At 41.7% G+C, this 19,296-nt stretch overlaps 1 long non-coding RNA gene across 12 annotated transcripts in view; it reads right to left on the reverse strand.

Moving 5' to 3' along the window:
* Positions 1 to 19,296, reverse strand: part of LOC115493779 (uncharacterized) — a 399,735-nt gene that overhangs the window by 196,034 nt on the left and 184,405 nt on the right. For 10 of the 12 annotated variants that reach the window (XR_012053932.1, XR_012053931.1, XR_012053938.1 and 7 more), the window contains one exon: positions 1,048 to 1,210. The exons of 1 other annotated variant lie outside the window; for it this stretch is intronic. This is a non-coding gene — a long non-coding RNA (uncharacterized lncRNA). Of the gene's footprint in view, positions 1 to 1,047; positions 1,211 to 1,402; positions 1,507 to 19,296 lie in introns of all 12 variants that reach the window. One more of the 12 variants, XR_012053929.1, reaches the window with a different exon arrangement.

Genomic DNA, 19,296 nt, shown 5'->3' on the forward strand with positions numbered 1-19,296 from the left:
TGTCACACCACCATCCAGCTCTGAAATCCAGAAACCTTTCACATAAAAGCAGTAAATTGAATGTGAATTGTGAACATCCTACATTCCCTAGGTGGCAACTGAACCTGTGTTTGTGGGATCCCACCTTGATGTGACCTTAAGGGAGCAAGATTCTACCTGAATTTTAAACTCAGGTGTATATTTCTTTCTTAAAAAATACTCCAAACAAACAAACCCCCTCACTAAATGAAAACCAACCAACCAACCAGAAAAAAAATCCTCTAAAAAACCTCATTGCATCATCTCTGACCCCAGTCCTATGACAAGGTTCAGTAAATTTATCTGTAAATGCTGTGAAAACAGTGCAGAAATATTAGAGAAAGACTGCCATGCCAGAGGAACAGTAGATGAGTATGGTTCATATGCAAAATTACCACATTGGTAATTTTGATACACACTGAAAAAATATAATTCCAAAACTTTTGACAAGTTTTTTTTTTTTTAAACAAAATACAATAAAAATTATTTACAAATTAGAGAGGTTAGTAAAAGTTATTTTTCTTCTTGTCCAGGCCAGTTTAGAAGCATCTAGACTACTCTAAGTTACTCTGGCTCACTTCTTGGCATGCTTTCCTGTCAATCACAATGTCTTCTTTGGTTTTAAACTTGCAAGAGACAGAAGGAGAAAGGCTGGACCTGACTCATGCACGTATTCCACCCTTGCTTTCTACATACATAAGGAATCAAGCATATGTTCACCAGTAAGCTATATAATAATTCATGTCCTTTCTCACAGGTTCAGGAAATTAGACCACATGCTATTGCAAGTGTCTAACTTTTCCAATGTTTTGAAAGATTATTTCCATTGCAAGTAGCTTATTCAGCTCTACCCTCCACTTACTATTCCATAAAAATTAATTTATTTGCTCTGAGAAAAAGACATACGGGCCTTTCTTTTTCTAAATGTTGGTCAAAATGTCATGGAGCATTGCCTAAAGCATTAAAAAATGGAAAGGGTCCAATATAATTCTATAGCCATAATTAATAAGAATGAATATTATTACTTACAATCAATGAGTGATTTTGGGTGTGAAGAGACTTCCAGAATTCCCACTGACTTAAACAGTATGTTCCAGTTACTAGGATCTTGATGTCTTTGTAGGCTCAGACTATATTTTGGGAATTTAGTGTACTGACTTCTTCAGAAATGAGCAGGAAAAGAAGTTTATGCCTGTAAAGCATATAAATTATTAGTGCTAATAAAGTGGATCTCACTGGGACTATTCAACTTAAATTTGACATGCACTGTCTAAAGAAAAAGGGATCAAAAGAAAGAAAACTGTATATTGCACATTTTCTTTTTTTGTGTTTCTTTGGAGTAAAGCCTGGAAGGTTGCTTTTCCATTTATGAAGAATTACACACCCACTGGGACCTGGAGTTGATGGAAACCATTCCATAGCAGCACCATGCAGTGAGCTGCCCACCTCCAGAGATGCAGGAGCAGCAGATGAGCCTTCTCTTCGGTGCTAGGAAAGATATAACAAAGGGACAGGTGGGTACAAATAAGGATCAAAGGACAGAAGATAATTTTAGTGGTTTAATTAATGGATGATATTTCCATTGCAGTCAACACAAGCAGAATCGTCACTGCTTTTGCTTGTACTTAGCTTAAATAGAGGAGAAGAGAATGCCTTCAAGGAATAACTTCCTACAATCTCTGCAAAATTCAGCAAGGCTCTCATCAGCTGGGAGGAGCAGCATATGAGCACAGGAAATGGGCTTCTAGACCTGAGGAAGTATTCAGCAGGTCAATAATCACTATGTCAGATTTCTGTGGGACTTTTCATTCCAATAACTTCAAATAATCTTGCAATGAAAGAGATTTCTTGTGTTATGAGATCCCAATTCAGCAGGTAAACCTCCCTTATTCAGAGCCTCTCAAAAGAAAGGTTTTTGGAACAAAAAACAACTGTAGTTTACTAGACTATAAATGAGAATTCTTAATTTCAGAATTTTCAGGGCTGGAAGAGATCTTGAATGTCATTTAGTCCAACCGTCAACCCAGCACTGCCACAGTTACCCATAAACCTGATCCCCACCTGCCAGAAGTCTCTCCAACACTTCCAGGGATGTGACTCCACCATGTCCCTGGGCAACTTTATTTAAGGCTTAGCCACTCTTTGAATGATTTTTTTTTTATTTCTAATATCTAGTTGGAACCTCCCCTGGTGCAACTTAAGGCTTTCTCCTCTTGTCCTTTCACTTGATATGTAGCAGAAGAGATGATCCCAACCTCACTACCACCACCTTTCAGGCAGTGGTAGAGACCAATGTGGTCCCCCCCTGAGCCTCCTTTTCTTCAGGCTCCCTCACCCAGTTCTCAAAGGACAGGTTTTCTACACCCCTCACCAACTTTGTTGTCCTGCTTTGTACATGCTCCAGACCCTCAATGTCCTTTTTGAATTGAGGTGCCCAGAACTGAACACAGATTTTGAGACATGGCCTCACCAGCGCTGAGTACAGGGGGGAAATCTGGGTCGTTCTGGCCACACTATTGCTGCTACAGGACAGGGTGCCATTGGCCTTCTTGGCCACCTGGGTACACCCTGGTTTGTGTTCAGTGCCTGTCAGCTAGTACCCTCAATACCCCTTCTGCTCTCTCAGAGTGACAGCTCTCAAGCCACTCTGTCCAAAGCCTGTAGTGCTGACTTGGGCTCTTGTGAGTCAGGTGCAGGACCTGGCACTTTGCCTTACTGAAGGTCACACAGCTGGCCCCATCCCATTGATCTAGTCCATGGACACCTCTCTGTACAGCCTTCCTGCCCTCCAGCAAACCAACAGTCCCACCTAACCTGATGTTATCTGCAAACTAACCAGGGATGCACTCAGCCCCTTTGTCCAAATCATCAATAAAGATGTTAAACAGGACCAGCCACCAGCCCAGAAGCTGAGTCCTTTGGAACACCACTGGTGATTTACTGCCGAATGGATTTAGTTCCACTCAACACCACTCTCTGGGCCAGACCATCCAGCCAGTTTTCAACAAATTGGAATGACTAGGTCAAACACAATCCCCATAAAATGGATGACATAAATCCATTTTCCCCTGCCCACTGCATCCTTTCAGGGATGCCTTCTATCTTGGTTTCATTCAACTCAGTTGGACCAGAGCAGGCCATGCATAACCTAGTCCTAGTCCTCATGAAGCTGCTTCTTCCCATCCAAAGACATTTAATTATGAATCTACTTCCTGCTTTTATTCATTATGTCCCGGCCTGCCCACTGGAAGCTTCTTTTAGTAAGCGGTTGCTCCTTCCTGTCTGCCATACCCTACCTCTTCTATGAAGTCGCCTTTTCCTTGACACTTTGTGGATAAAAACAGTAGAAGGAACCATCTTCCTCTCACAAAGGCTGAAGTTGAGTCAACTATATCTTATTACAAAGAAATCTAAACTCTAAACTGAGGATAAGTAAAACTGACACTTTCAGTTGAACCTTGGCATTTTTCAGTTGGGAAAGAGGAGCTGGGAAAAGGAAACATCTAAGATAATAAAGATTAGTGTGAGGCCACTGACTTCCTAGGTGCCTTGCCCAATTCTCCAACTTGGCTGGCTTATATGGCATGCCATAAAAATTTAGATGAGTCCATTTTAAAGTCTTCCATGTCCTGAAAATGCTCAGAGAACTTACCCACTCACCACTCACAAGAATATTGTTCCTGTGCATATATAGAGAATTGGGCTTAATTAATCTGATGTAACATTGCATCTTAAAAATGTCAAAAGCCTGAAGGATGCTTTTCTCCACCCACAGCAATCAACGTTTTGTTTTTCTTTCTATTTCTCAAAATAAAAACTTCACCAGGCCAGTTTTGTTTAGGGATTAATTTGATTTTTGACTGATTTCACAGCCTTCCCAGATTAACCCTGTGGACTGCTGTATAACCATCAGGCCTTTGAGCTGACTTTTCATTCCAAATCAGTGTTTTCTAAATAATTATTTACCCATGAACAGGTCATAGAGGCCCTATGGCAATGTTTTCCTCTCCTTTCCATATGCAGAATCATTACTCAAAAGGGCAATGTGCCTCAGGTTTCTAGACTGCTCACCAATTCATCTTTTCTTTAAGCCACATTATGCATGAGCATTAATGTGCAGCACCAAATCTGGAGAAAGCCTGTCCAGTTCTTCAGAGGAAACAAATTAATTGAATCAGTGTGAACAAAGTGCAGAGGCACCCTGTGTGTGTGAAGTTCCTGAACCCCTCCTAAGCTTTTCAACTAACAGGGGCTCAGGCAACAGTAAACTGCAGCTCTGAAAAACACATGGGGCAGTGCCATGAAATTTCATCTTTCTATATACAAGTTTTCTTATCCAAAAAGTGAAGATTTACCAGCCTGCCTGAAATATTCGGCATTCTGGTGTAAAGGAGGCTGCCAACAGGAATTGTTCCAGACCTGAAACTGGGCAAGCAGGAGAAAAGGGAGAGGATCACAGAGGTGAGTCCATGGCATGAAGAAGTGTAGTCAAAGTGTTAGAGTTGCACAGTGTTTTAGGGTGAAGGAACCCACTCTTCCATATGGTGTTTGCTGTATTGAGTAACACTTCCACTCAGACATGCCCTGAATTCAAACACAAAACAAAATTCCCTTACAAGAAAGTTCAAGTTCTACAAAAGATGGCTCAGTTCTGTCAACTCATCTTCCCCACCAGTGTTCTGCCCACCAAGTTCTTTGCAGTGTCTCTCAAATTATAAATAGATCAGCATGACAGATCTGACCTTCACCTAGGCTGACTTTAGTTGGTATAGGGGCAGGTTGCTGCTCCTTCAAAGCTGATAACCTGGACATGGCAGTGTGCTGCATGTGTAAGAGACAATAATTTTGGAGCCGATGCATGTAAGAGTGAGCAGGTAGCAGAGCCAAGAGCTGAGTTCATGACTCTTCTCCTTGGCTCTGATTGTGCAGAGTAGGACATGCTGAGGGCTTGTGCCACTATTTACACAAAGTTTCACAATGAAGACAGATGATGATGGCTAAAAGTCAGATCCTGAAGGAAATGGGGAATAAACTGTGGAAAATGGAACACTAAAATTCTCTGGGGGAAGTGGTGTTTTGTCCTGTGCCTAACTGCAAACAACATAAATCAACAGAGATCAAAGAAAATGGTCCTCTCTAGCTCTCAAAACCTTTAAACAGTAGGAGACCCACCAGTCTAAGGCTAAACAAAAAAATTAAAGGAGTGATTAGAGTGAGTGAGTAGATCGGTGCCCAAACTTTGGAAGAGGAAATGCTGCATTTAACAGCCATTATTTGCCTTTATACCATGTAAGATGTCAGAACACCAGGGCTTCCTCTTTGCATCTCTGTCAGCAAAAGTTGGTAGTCAGCAGAGCACCCTTTTGCTGGGGAAAGAGATCAGCATCAGACAAGAGTCAAGCTCTCCACAGCACTGTGTAGTGGGAAGGCAGGGCATAAGTGGAAAGCAGTTCAGACTGTTATAAGGATATTTATTTTTCCTCTGGGGACAACCAGAGTTGCCCAGAGATTGTGCAGCCTCCTTGGAGATTTTGAAGGCTCACTTAGATAAAGCTTTGAGCAGCATGATCTCATCTTGTGGCAGATCCTGTCTAGTGCAGGATGTTGGACTGGAGACCTCCTGAGATATTTTCCACCCTAATTATCCTGTGGATATCTTCTCTGATACTTTCTCTGATATTGTTTGTGTATTAACTGATCCTGTACCAGAAAAGGAAGCAGCTCTATAATTGATAGCAAGGACTCTGTCTCAGTATTAAAATATTTGGGTTCTTCCACCTTTTGTAATGGCCAGTTAAGGACCACTACAATTACATTACAATTGAGATTACACCTAGATGTCTAGTATCTCTATTTTAGTATCCAATTTTGACTTCAGTGAGTCAAAAAGTCAGTACTTTTCAGCACAGAAAGTTTGCACGCTGTATGTGCTACATATAGTATGGTGTTTTGATATAGTGACCCATAATAGGAAAAAATACACACACACAGGAAATTAATCTTCATCTCTTGGAGCTGTTCAAACATCCAAGGTTCCATCAGACTCTTTCAGCTTAGCACCATCTTTCTTTGCATTTCTAGGGGATGAGAACATAAGGAAATGCCATTCCTTTTACAGCTAAATTGTGCTATTACTCCAACTACTTCTGAGATATTGGTACTGTTTGTTCTCCTAGCAGCAACTTTGAGATTCTCAAATAGTCACACATTGCTCAGAAAAAAATATAGAAGAAAAACAAGCTGAAATTTTGGTGGAGACTGTAATTATGAACACATAAGGACAAGTGCATTTTTCTTCCTTAAGTCCAGAATGTCCAGTCTGTACAGCACAGCAAGAATTTCTAACCCTTCTCAAGTAATGTCATTGATGCCAGATATTTAGTGTGATGATTTCAGCAGTGAATGTCAAATATCTCTCAAATATTTGCATGCTTCTTAGCTCCTAAACTGACAAGCTTTAATTTAAGCAGATATAAGTGAAATCTGCCACGGCACATGTTGGCTAAGATATTTAAATTATACAGTCCACAATGAGAAAGACACAGAGCAAATGCAATCCTCATTAGAATCAGTGTGGCAGGGGCTCTTCTCATTACAGTTACTTAAACAATAAATTAATTAAAAACTCCTCAAAAAGCCCAAGCACAAAACTATTCAAGATGTGTGGGAAAAATGCCACAGTCTTGCAATCTGCTCTTCCTGAAAGTCCTCTCTTTTCATCTTTATTTCTCTTTTCCCTACAGATCTCATGTGGAGTATATAATACATAACCAAACAAATGGGGCAACGTAAAGTGTGAGGACATTAATTCCTTCATCACATCTTTGTGCAAGCTCAACAGACCCCAGCAGTGTACGTAGTGGCAAACTGAACTGGAGGGCTCCTCAAGTTGCTAAAAGAATTACCTGCTCTTTCCATTATGAGTCCTTAATATGCCATACCTCCCTCAGTCCATTCTCTTGTCTTTAGCCCATCCTTAGGGATACCAAAAGTTTCATAGGACAGACACTATGCCCTTTTAATTTTACTTTTCTCAGGAAAGCACTAGATGCTGGCCTGTGTCTGTCTGTCTGTCTATCTATCTATCTATCTATCTATCTATCTATCTATCTATCTATCTATCTGTCTCTCCCCCACCCCAGCCTTTAGAGCCTGTTGGCGCATTTCAAGCCAGCTACTAGAGGACGAGAAGGTATAAGATGAAATCCCATATATCATGTGAAAGAAGGGAGAAAATTATAGTTCGTTAAACAAAAGAGACCTCTAAGAACTCTTTCACTGTATTTTTAGTCACCAGACAATCCCCAGTGGAAAGCACTTTGAGGAGTTTCCCAGCTGCAGGCAAACCTTGGAATAGAGCTCCTACTTTCTTAGACATGGGTTAATCCAGTCACAAGATCCAAAGCCATAGAAAAACAGGCTTCTCATGTGCTGCTTACTAATTCTAGCAATCAGACACTAATTTTAGGCCCGCTTTTGGATAGAACAAATTGTTTTCTCTACCTGTCTGTTCAAGTCCATGGAGGACAAAGGACTGGATCTAAACCTGAAGTTAGATGCCCAGAGTTCCACTTGGATAGGCGGAGAGGTCTGCTATCAAGGGATCTTCTGTCCCTCCTCTAACCACTCAGCTCTCCTCCAGAACAGTTACTCAGGCACCTTTAATTCATCAGCTGAGCATGTCCAGAAATATAAATGTTTTGGCTACATTAAGCCAAACATCATGGAGCCATCCTACCCAAGAAGACATTTGGGCTTATGAACTAGGTCCTCTAGTGCTCACATTCACAGCTCAGCACACAGCTGGTGGAGAGGAGAAAGTCCTATTGAATCTGTCTTGTTAGATAGCCAGCAGCAGCTCAGTTCCCAGGGCTGAGCAAGAGTGCACAGAGGGAGGTCTCCTTTTGGGATCTGGTCACTTTCTGCCCTGGGTGCCTCCATCCCAGGTAGTGTTCAGAATTATTCTCTCAGTCTGAAGCCAAGGAAACTGGAAATAACACATGATGAGGATGATGACTAACCACAGACATCTTCTTAATGCCCTGCTGAGATGATCGGCCAATAAATTTCCATGCAAAGGTAAGTGCCCAAGAAAATGGAACATGCCAACCTCTCTCCACTGATGGAAGAGGCAACCTAAACCATTAAAGTTCTCTCTCTTACAATCTGTCCTTCAGACTCCAAAATATACAATTCAATCCTTTAAACTTGTGACAATTTTAGTTTTAATAAATAATCCAGACAAAGTTGTTAGATTTAGTTGGGGTACCTTTTAGATTCCATAAATAATGTTCACATATTTACATTATAAATTTAGTGCAGAATTTCAAGTCTTACTTTTTAGATGCCAAATGCTTTTAGTAGAAAGCTTTTTAGATAATAGGATCTTTCTTGTACTATGCATTTCCTTCAGATATAGGGGTGAGTTGAAAGATCAGTACAACACTGCTGATTAGTTTCTTAATTAAGTTATTGTGTTCAAAGAGGGATAAATAAGTACTGGTCACAATTTAAAGGGAAGCAAAAGTGGGTCACAGAACTTGAAAAGGCTGCCCAATGAAATAAAAACAACAAAATGTTGCAGTTTTCGCTCTGGAGAAGTGCTTTTGCGCGTGGCTAGTGGGACTTTTCTCCCTCTCAAGAAATTGACTGGAAATGCTGCACTGAGCTATCATGAAAATGAGGTCAATCAGGGGTATTTTGTAAGGTGGGGAACGAGATTTACAGCAACATAATCAGTTGGCCAGTTCATCATTACAGACTACACGTGTCCTAAATTAGGAGAGCATGAAGCGGGTGGATACATTATGCTATTTCACGGGAAGCAATTTGAGCGAGTTGTTCTTGTTCCAGTTCTTTGAGACTCAACAACACATCTCCCAGGAATCTGTAAATCATCAGCAGGTGATATTATTGGCTGTCATAGCACAGACAGGCAGAGCCAGTTACAGCTTTTACCAGGCTTTTTTTCTGTTCTTGTTCTTAAAATTCTCCTTTCCAGGAAGCTACAAAACAAACCACAAAACAATCAGTAAAGTAAGACAGCACAAAACAAAATTCCAGAGATAAGAGACATACTGATACTATAGTTGTTCACATCTGTTTAGTGGGCATTGCTGAGCTAAATATCAGTTCTTTACCAGATTAATATACCTATGCCTGCTCTCTCTCTCTGTTCACCTATGTAGCCTCTGACAGTGCAGAATCGGAACGCCCTAGGAAACACCAATGAATGTACCCTCACAGCACCCTTTTGGGGTATCAAAATATAGAGATTAACAGACTTCCCTCAGGACAGATGTAAAATATGTGTCAGAGAAAGGTTCCCTGAATTCTGGTTCCACATAACCACAGCAGAAGCATCTGTGTTACACGGTCCCCCATCTATCTATCAGATAGATACCATAAAAGTACATGTTACTGATTGCTTCTGTGGTCACTGAGGAGGGAACAAGACTTACATCAAAGACAGCTATGTTGGACATGAGGGGAATCTTTTAACTGCAGAGAAATGAGATGCTGGGAAAGGATATTCACAGCAACACTGGTGACTTGTCCTTCAAATAGTTTTTTGAAAAAGGGCTGATAAATAATCCTCAGGAATGGGTCTTTTGAAAGAAGGAATTGCCCTGCTGTGTTCTATGCTGTGGACATGACAGCCTAGGGTATTACCTAGTTTGTTTTGCTGTCTTTAGCTTTGCAGTGCATATCAGGACTTGAGTGGTGACAAGTAGTGGTGACATTTATTATCACCATGATAAAAGAGAAATGGGTTTAAGTCTACTGTGTCAGAAGATATACAAAATTATATAGCCTATGAAGATATTAGAATAAACCAAGAAGCTACAAAGGCCTAGGGACAGTCTCTCTCAGCAATGCTGAAGCATGGTCAGTGGAGCATGAGGGAACACCTCCCTATAAAAGGACTAGGGCTCTGACATGAACTACAGGGAGTATGTAAGGTGTGCTGAAAAATAAAGTAACCTTTATGAATTTTCTCAGCAGCTGATCAGTCAAGAATCTATGAAATGGAAAAGCAAAAGAAATGGCCACATCTGCAGGGAAGATGAGATCTTATGGGTCCAACCCAACCCCTTTTTCAATTCAATAGAGCACTTCCATCTGACTTCAGGAGCTTGGACTTGGCTTCGCCCTTATGAAAAGTGACCCAAATTTCATATTTTATAAGCGTCTGAATTCCTAGGGAATGCCAAGAAATTTAGCACCCTCCAATGGAGTCTCTTGTTACAGCATACTTGTGTGGGATTTCTGAACATCTGGAAGCCTGTCCTGACCCACAGTCATGGACAAATAGTGACTGCACAGATGCACTCAGAGGGCTCTCAACTTTCTTTATGTGTACTCAGCAACTCACAGTGCCCAAACATTAAAACGCAGGTATCACATTTCTGAGCTGGGCTCTCTAGTCAAAAATATATCTGTGCATGACCCCAGCCATCATTTTGCAGTGCATCTTCTTCCCTGTGCTTGTTTGAATGGGGTTTGCCTCTGCCCTATTTATAGAGATAAAATTATTGAAACAGTTGACATAAAGCATGTGTTCTGAATTATTTATGTGTTTTCTAGAGGATTAAAAAAAAAAAAAACAAAAGGAGAAAAAAAATAAAAAACCGCCAACAAAATACCAAGCATACCTGCCTATCAATGCAGCAGAAATGGAGAGGATCTGGGAAAAATACAGCCCAGTTCAAAACCATGGTTTGCATGCTGTGAGGGAAATACCTGCTACATCATATATAGGTACGTAAGTTTTCTATGGATTAAGCAAACATCACCATATGCAGCAGGTCAAAAAAAGATAAAACCCTGTGCATGTGTAGAGATACAGATATCTGTCTCCTTCTGCCATTTCTAACAGCATGCAGAGCTAGAGTTCATAGCAGGATCTGGCACTGAGGAACCAACATGTGCATCTGAATGTGGCCCTGCAGAGATAGATACATTTGTTTGTATGCTTATACTGCATCAGGGGTGAAATATGCAGCTCATTTCTTCTCTTTTGTCTAAGCTGGGAAAGGCTCAAGTCATGAAACCCTGGCAGCATACCACCCATCAGGGCATTCCCTGCATAAGCCTGAAAATCCTCTGAGTAGCCAAGCTGTAGATATATACCTGAGAGTTTCCACAGCCCAGCTCACCATGTTACAAGATCACAGCTGTGATAACTTGATCTTCACTACAGTCTAGGGAGAAATCTATGTCAAAAGCTTTTCAGAGCTATAGGCCTCACTTTTCTGTTCATGAGAGAATCCATTTTTATGTGGCCTTGGTATGTTGCATTTATCTGATGTTCAGCTGTTGCCTTTGCAAACCTTTTGATACAGTGCCTGTAGATGTTCACTAGCCTGTCAAGGATAAAGTGAATACAGGGGAATCTTGGAAAGACATCAAGCAGAGAGAAACCTAGATCACAATAACATGATATCAAGTGCAGATAACGATCCAAACTTATCTAGGGCCTGGGGTTTAGTTGGCCCCTTTCTGTCCACAACATCAATGCTTACAAAAAAACCCCTAAAATTATACACATGCAACTTCTTTGACATTGGCCATTGAGGAATTCATGCTGGTTTTGGTAACTGCTGGGAAAACTGGCCTTTTTGGCACAGAGCTATTAACTTTGCCTCTGGGAAGCAAAGAAAGTGAAAATAGATCAATAACTACAGTTCAAGAGACAGATTTACATGGCTCATATAAATAAAAAACTTGGCCAGGCTTCTCTTATTTCCAATTATTTCATCTTTATAATATCTTTTCAGCTTTACATTAAAGACAGTTCTTATCACAAAAATCAGCCTCAAATCCAAGGCTACATATGGAATATCCTTTACCTAGACCAACCCTTTTTAACCCCATGTCCACCCTTTACATGGCTTAAGCTCTGGTTCGGAGCCAGACACAATTTCCAAGCTGCCCTCTTTTAACAAAAATTTAATCTTTTTTTAAGTTTGCTGACCATAAAGCATTTCTCAGTTTCAATATAGCCTGGCTTCCAGCATGCACCCTGGGGTGACTTCTAGAGAGCCTATCCTAAATTGGTATACACTTTTCAGGAAACAAAGGCAAGTATTAGTTGTATAGTGTGACATAACCTTATTAGCCTCTTGCAAGCCCACCTCCTTGCCCTTCTCCCTCTAAGGCCGGAAACCTGTTGCTACAGATTTTTGATACTGGAGTCTGGAATCAGGCATCAGAGTGATGGCGTAAACACACAACAACACAACTACTCTCTGCTCTCATAGTGAGTGCTATGGGGGAGTCTGCCAGCATCTCTGTTCTTACCTTGACAAACATTGCTGCCTGATTATTGAAACCATTTGCAGATCCCCTTTCTACTCACATCATGAGCAAATCCAGACCACTGACTCAAAATCTCTATGCCCTAGGATCCCCTTCCTTCCTCTTTTAACAAGGACAACTTCAAAATCTGGTAGCTCAAAAACTCCCAGTGTTCAGCACAAATTGTTTTAAATCCCAGTGGAAAACAGAATCTTCCATTTCAATAACACAGAGTTTGCTTAAAGAGCTGGCAATTCAGAGGAGATGAACCACAGCTCCTGCCAAGCCTCAGCTGCGCACCACAGCAGCCAGGGCAATGAGTATTTATTTTTTCCCACAGTGGTGGAATTGAGATATCACTCATGTAAATATGTTTCTCCATGTTTTAAATGATATTTGCTAAATGGTGTCTCCCACACTTCAAGAAGCTGAATGCTCATCTTTGTCTAGTCACCTGCTCTGGAATACTTGGATCAGGTAATGAACCTCCAACAAAGTCTTAGATTGGATACCCCTGCTGGACTTTAAAACACAAAACATTCTCCTAAGGTGATGGAAAGGAGAACCTCGTAAAACATTATAGATAGGAGATGTATAGGTTTCAGTCATCCTCACACATAAGCCCACACTTACAACAATCCATTCCTCTCCCAAAGACCTTCTCTACAGCCTGCTAGGGGCTCATATTAAATACTGATCTAGCCTCAGTGCCATCCAAAATACTTTTAACACTTTGCTGACTAGCAAAATGCAGGAAAAGTAGGATTATTCTTTGTCACCCCCAGCCCAGTAAGCATCATCCTTAGTCACTCAAGTCCAATATCACAGAATGTCTCAGATCTTCCTTACAGGCAGTGGTTGCTATTGCAGCCCTAGAGGAACCAAATGTATTCCCTTTCTTAGGTGAAAATGCCAGCACCATGAAGAGCCTGCCTTCCCAGAATACTCAGGAGTCAGCACAGTAATCAGCAAGAGCCAGAAGTTTTCTACAGAGCTCCAGATCCAGGACTGCCACTAGGATTTAACAGTGTCCAACATAAGCAGATGTGACCAAAGAAATCCAGCTGCTGCCAAACTGGTTGCATTTGCAACTGCATCTGAAGCTGGCCAGCACTCTAAGGTGGCCTTCTCACACCTTTTCCTTAACGTGAGCAGCCCAAGCATGCCAAGATGTTAGGATCTGCACAGATGTGAGTTCAGGCAACTACAAACAAAGAGAAAACAAAACTTGGAATAGAAAAAAATACAACAGTCCTCACCACTCCTTCCCCACCTCATCTTCCCAGCTGTTATGTATTCACATGCTAAGGAGCTCCCAAACCTTCCCTTAGTCCAGCAGTTTTCAATGTTCATCTCCAAGTACTGGACCATTCCTGCTGGCTCCCAGGAGATGCTCTGTGAGGGCCAAGTGGGGATGTCATGGCTCAGTGCCATGCTTGAGAATTTCCCAAGAGCTCTGCTCCAGTTTTGGGGGTATGTGTCAGGTAGAATAGGATGTCCCACACTGCCCTCTGCAAAAGCTCTCCTCCCTTCCCAAAAGCCTTCTGAGAAGGGGTAGTTTTCCCCTCTCTTCAACAGAAGAAGAAGGGGGCAGAATAAAACACTTTGCTGTTCTCACACAGCTTTCCTAACAAAACAGAGCATGCACTAGCAGAAAAACAAAATAGCTACTTCCCTTTACAGCAAATTACACCACTTTTTTGGGCATATTTTTCTACTCTAAAATCATCCCAAGAATCAAAACAGTCAGTGGGCACCTTCAGGGGGCTGGGGACTAGTATCAGAACAAGCTCCTTACCATAAAGCACTTGTGTAGCCACAGATACACATGCAATGATGAGGACACAGAAAAGCTCATGAGGGAATCAACCATTTTCTCATCTGAGAAGGATTTGAATGTTGTCCCACCAGTAAGGGTAGGAGTCTCACAGTGATCAGTAAGGAGAAAACTAAATATTGAGTTGCTTCTCAATAATCGAGCACAGCCCATGCTGTGCACGAAATAAGGCAGAGATGAAAGGGAGGAAAAGAGCAGAAGCATATGTAATTAAATTCTATGGCAGAAGAACATTCCCACAGGGACTAAAAGAAGATACTAGGGGTAGCTGGAGTTCTGGCACTTGCTGACTTGAAATTCTCAAGCATGTGCATGTTTAAGGGTGTCTGTATGTGTGTATTCTGGCTGTGCACATGGGTTTGCTTCATGCACAGGTCACCTCAATAAAATCAGTATCCCAGTCCCATGAAAAGAATGCTAGAGGGATGGGAACTGAGGCTAGAAGGACAAGTGTCAGAGGTCCATAAACAGAAAAGCTATGCAGAAGAAGAGTGGTTTCTTATATTGTTCACATATATATATATATATAATTCCCACTACTGAGGAATTTGTGTGAGCAGCAGGGAAATTAGAGTCAATTTGCAGGTTACCTGCCAGAAAACAACAGCCTTGTCTTTGCAACTCTGAGGGCATTCTTCAATTAGTTTCTGTTTTAATGTGTATGCATTCAGCTTCAACATGAGCAATGGCTGGAGTAGGAGAACTTCATGATACCTCTCTTCTAGTAAAGGAAGTAGGAAGCTAGGCACCTACCCACCATTCAGACCTCTCTCCAGAATGCTGTTTGCCTGCTGATCATTGATCAAAATCATAGGTTTTGATTGCAGATCAAAAAGCCATTGTTCCAATTCTGGGACAGGCTGGAGAGTGAGGCAAGGCCTGGGTGGAGCTGGAAAAAATGACAGCAGGCAGCAGATGGGAAGAAGAGGTAGCCCAGGGAGGAGGGGCAGTGGAAAACTATCTTAGTAGGTAGCAGCTGGGATGGGAGGGGATGTGGTCAGTTTAAGGGAAGAAGAAAAGACAGAGCTGTAATGCTATTCACCCTGGTCACTACTACTATTTATGAAAAGGAGCATGGAAAAGGAAAATCAGAAGGCAGCCTTTAACTTCTCTGGTTTCTGGCAACCTGGGAAGCCTTGTTCTGATCATTAAAATAATGACCAGTCTACAGCATAGCAAGAGAGGAGGGTGCCAGCCACCTCTCTTCCAAAACTGACCAAAGATGCCAGAAATTTTCTCACTGGTTTGGGCCTAAGGGTGCCAGTAAGCCGATTGCTAATCTCTAACACATGCCTGGTCTCAGCAGTCGCAGTGGGGTGAGGCACAAGGGTTTTAATTTCTGTTTCGCATCCTTCCCGCTAACGCCCAGTATGCCTTTCCCTTCACCACATGGCTTTGTGACCTCTGCTTCTACTATTTTCCACCTTCTTCTTCCAAAAGTCAGCCTCAGGGCCAGGGAAGGTGCTGAAGTACTATGCGGGAGCAAAACTCAAACACGGCTACTTAAAGAAAATATTATTTTTCAACTGAAAGACTTTTAAGTTTTTTCCCCCCCAGTTTATTTTTAGAACAATGGTAAAACATACAAATCCTGGAGGCCTCAAGCACTTTCCTGCTGTGCTATTGACTTAATTTATTTCTTTAACTTGTTAAAACCTCACCAAAAAAAATGTTATTCTTTGGAGACTTTGCTAGCCAAAGTTTTGCATATATTATTTGCTGCAAAAGATTAATGAGGTAGCAGAGGCATTTTTTAATGGATTCCCTTGGTTTTCTCTCACTCTCCATCACTTTTTCTTTTTTTTCACCTCACACAGCAGTGCAGGTCCAGCTGAGAGCTCTCCACAGACAGGATACCGGGTACGGGAAGAAAGTAATGAAATTGAAAAGCTTCTTTCACAACTCCTGCCCTCACTCAGAGATATGTGCTAGCCAGAGCTCTGCACCAGCCTCCGGTGGATCCAACGCCTCCACAGCCCCATCCTTTGCGAGGCTCCGAGGGAGTGGACAGAGCTGAACACCCGGGTTTACAGGAAGGCTGCGCATGTGACAGCAGCTAATCCTACGCATAGTTGAGAGGTGCTGTCAGCGAGCCCTTCTCTTGGCTCACTGAGGAATCTGCTGACACTCCCAGAGACTCTTGGGGAGCACTTTGGATCCTGGCCCCAGAAAGCCTCCCATCAACCTGCTCCTCTTACGGGAACTGAGCAATGCCTGAAGTGTGGCAGTATGGCCTTCCGTGGTAGTGGCTAAGAATCAGATCTGTTTCTCTTTCTTCATCCAGAATAACCAGGTTATTTGTCAAGAAGACACGCTATGCTTAGAGATGTCTAAATACTTTCTCTCCTCTCAGCCCACGCTCAGCCTCTATTCCACGGAGCACAGATTCTGCCTAACAGGAGGTGAAACAGAGAGAGAGAAGAGGAAAACAAGAAGTGAGGGAGCACAAGGAGAGTGGGTTTAGATACAGGTTCAGGGCAGAGAGATATAACAGGTTCTTTGTGATAGCTTTAGAGACTGGGTAGGTTTGTGATGGGGCAAGGGTATATAAAAGGCAAAAGGAGTCACAACACACTGCTGCAGAACTGAAGAGAAGAAAGGTGAAAGTCTCTTGAAAAGCAGCCAACAGAGACCTCCTCTCTGTCTTCACATGCAAAGCTGATTTTTAGCCTGAATGGATCAAAAAGAAATGGCAAGCAGACACTCTTCTAGCTTGCCTCCCTGCCTTTTGGGAAATCTGCCCATTACTTTAAGGCTGGAGATTCCTATATGCAGAAGAACTGAAAACAAATGCCCTTCAGCACGACTGCAGCCAGGCCACTCAGCACATCACCACACTCAAACCACTTAGAACAGCTTGGAACTCTGTCCAACTTGACCCATCAGAGAGAATTGACAACAGGAACTGAGTCAAGGATACTAACCATGGTATGACTTCATTCAGGGGGATCAGTGCAGCTCAGTATCTTTTTTTGCTGTAGTCTTAACTCCGACACTGTCAGGACCATTGTCAAACATTTCTGAGTGTGCCTCTGGTGCAGCACTGAGCCTGACAATCTGCACTTTTTCCTGAATCAGTGTGTCAGACATGATCAGCCAGGTTTCTACTGGCTGCATTCTGCACACTCAACTGCCCTGCTTCAGGTGCTGGTGCCACACAGCCACAAATGTTCTGTGAGAAATCTGGCTCCTGTAGTGTGTCATTAAGGCAAACACCACCAGCACATTTTTCCACATTTTTCTCACCCTATCTTCTTTTTCCACACAGAAAGAGCAAGGCAGAGCAGCAGTGCAGGAATAAGGAAATTACATGAAAGTATCTGTTTGAAACAGCCAACTCAAAGACAGTGACACACAATAAATTAGCCTGAATACTGAAAAATGGGGCTGCCATTCTCTGTCACACCAGAAATGTCGTAAACCACAAAAGAGACATGCCAATCCTTTGAGACCGCCCACACAAGAATTTTTATGACACTGTATTTCATAACTTTTTTTGCTACCTAGAGTGCCCAATTTCCTAATCTATGTCTGCCTCTGCCTCCCCAGTTCAGTCTCCACTGCTGCAGGTGCATTCAAGTCACTGACTACCCATCCCCAGAAGCACCTAGGGCCCCCTCCAGTGCACATAAAACACAGCTTCATGCAGCATGTTTAGTGCTGAGATCCAAAGGAAGGACTGCTGAGGGAGAAAACCAAAACAATAGCACAGTTATGATTCACACTAAGGAATAAGATCAGCTGAGAGGTTGTGTCCCTGTGTATTTACCAAGTTTCAGAGGCAAGACTTCTGTCCACATTGAATTCAGTGCTATTGGACAAGGTAGCTTAGAGCTACCTTGGTAAATTCTAGATGAGTTGCAAGCACAGCTCTACAACACCCTCTTAGGTAACTCTGAAAAAATATAAATGTTTAGTTTAATCAACAGAATGTTAAGTGTGCAGATGTAACCCTAACATCTTTGAATATTACTCAATACATCATGTTGATCAAAAACTTGACAGGATTCCCCTTCTGTATCTTCTTTGATTTGCTTTGGTTTTTTGGTGGTGTTTTTTTTTTTTTTTTTAATGGTATGACACATCGTAAACAATACCACACAGATATGGTAATGGCACATAAATAATCCCATACATAGCAAAGATTCTTGCATACATTCATTTAAAGTAGACCTGAGGCAAGTCAAATATACAAACAATTAGAGATCTGTAGGCATGCCAAGAAATATTCATGCAGCATATAGGCCCAAGAGAAAATATAGTGAAGATTAAGAATATTATTAACAGATATCTGGAGATAATAGTATTTGATTAATTTCTCTGTGAGTATCTGTGTGATCCTGACAATTCCCATAAAAAAGGAATTTTTTATGGGAACTTTTTTTTTGTTACATTTTCCACATTTACCTGCAACAGTCCAATCTATAGCTCTGCAGTAGGGTTTAGTATCTGCAATTTAAATGGCTGCTAAACCACCTTCCTTTGTTTTGTTACATAGTAATTAGATCCACCGCCTTCACTCAGTTTGTGACCAATGTTTCAGTTTTCGCTCGCATCCCAAGACAACTTCTGTTGCCCTTTTCTTTAATTTTTTTTTCTACAAAAAAGCTTTTTTTTTCCCCATCCCAAAACCTGCAAGCTTTTTGTTCCCATTACAATCTTTGGCACACAAAGCAGGCGGTATCAGAAAATGCATATGCTTCCATATTCTTTGAATTACTGTAAACTGCTCTATGGTTTTGTTCATCTTAAGTACCCAGTCTTTTGATAGCTCAGCCTCTCCATTCCATGCTCTCAAGTTAGTAAGACTAGAGACAGGGAGAGACGAGAAAGGCCTCTCTATTAAAGTGAGAAAATGAAGATCAAAACAGGCTACTGTGCTGTCATATGGGCAGGTACTGAACTATCCCTGGTGCAGTCACTGATAACAGGGTAGATAATGCTGCTGTGACCTTCACCAGTCACCTGGCTCGAGCCTTATGAGACCTGACTAACTTTTAAGTTAAAAAGGCTCAAATTAAAATTACTAGTAACCCTGGAAAATCCTCAAATAGCTTCACTGAAACAAGAGGAATGACTTTGAAATTACAAGTCCTGTGGAAAGGACTCTACATAATTTGATAATGGACACAGATCACTTT

This window comes from Taeniopygia guttata, chromosome 2 (genome assembly GCF_048771995.1).
Source record: "Taeniopygia guttata chromosome 2, bTaeGut7.mat, whole genome shotgun sequence".
Lineage (NCBI taxonomy): Eukaryota > Metazoa > Chordata > Aves > Passeriformes > Estrildidae > Taeniopygia > Taeniopygia guttata.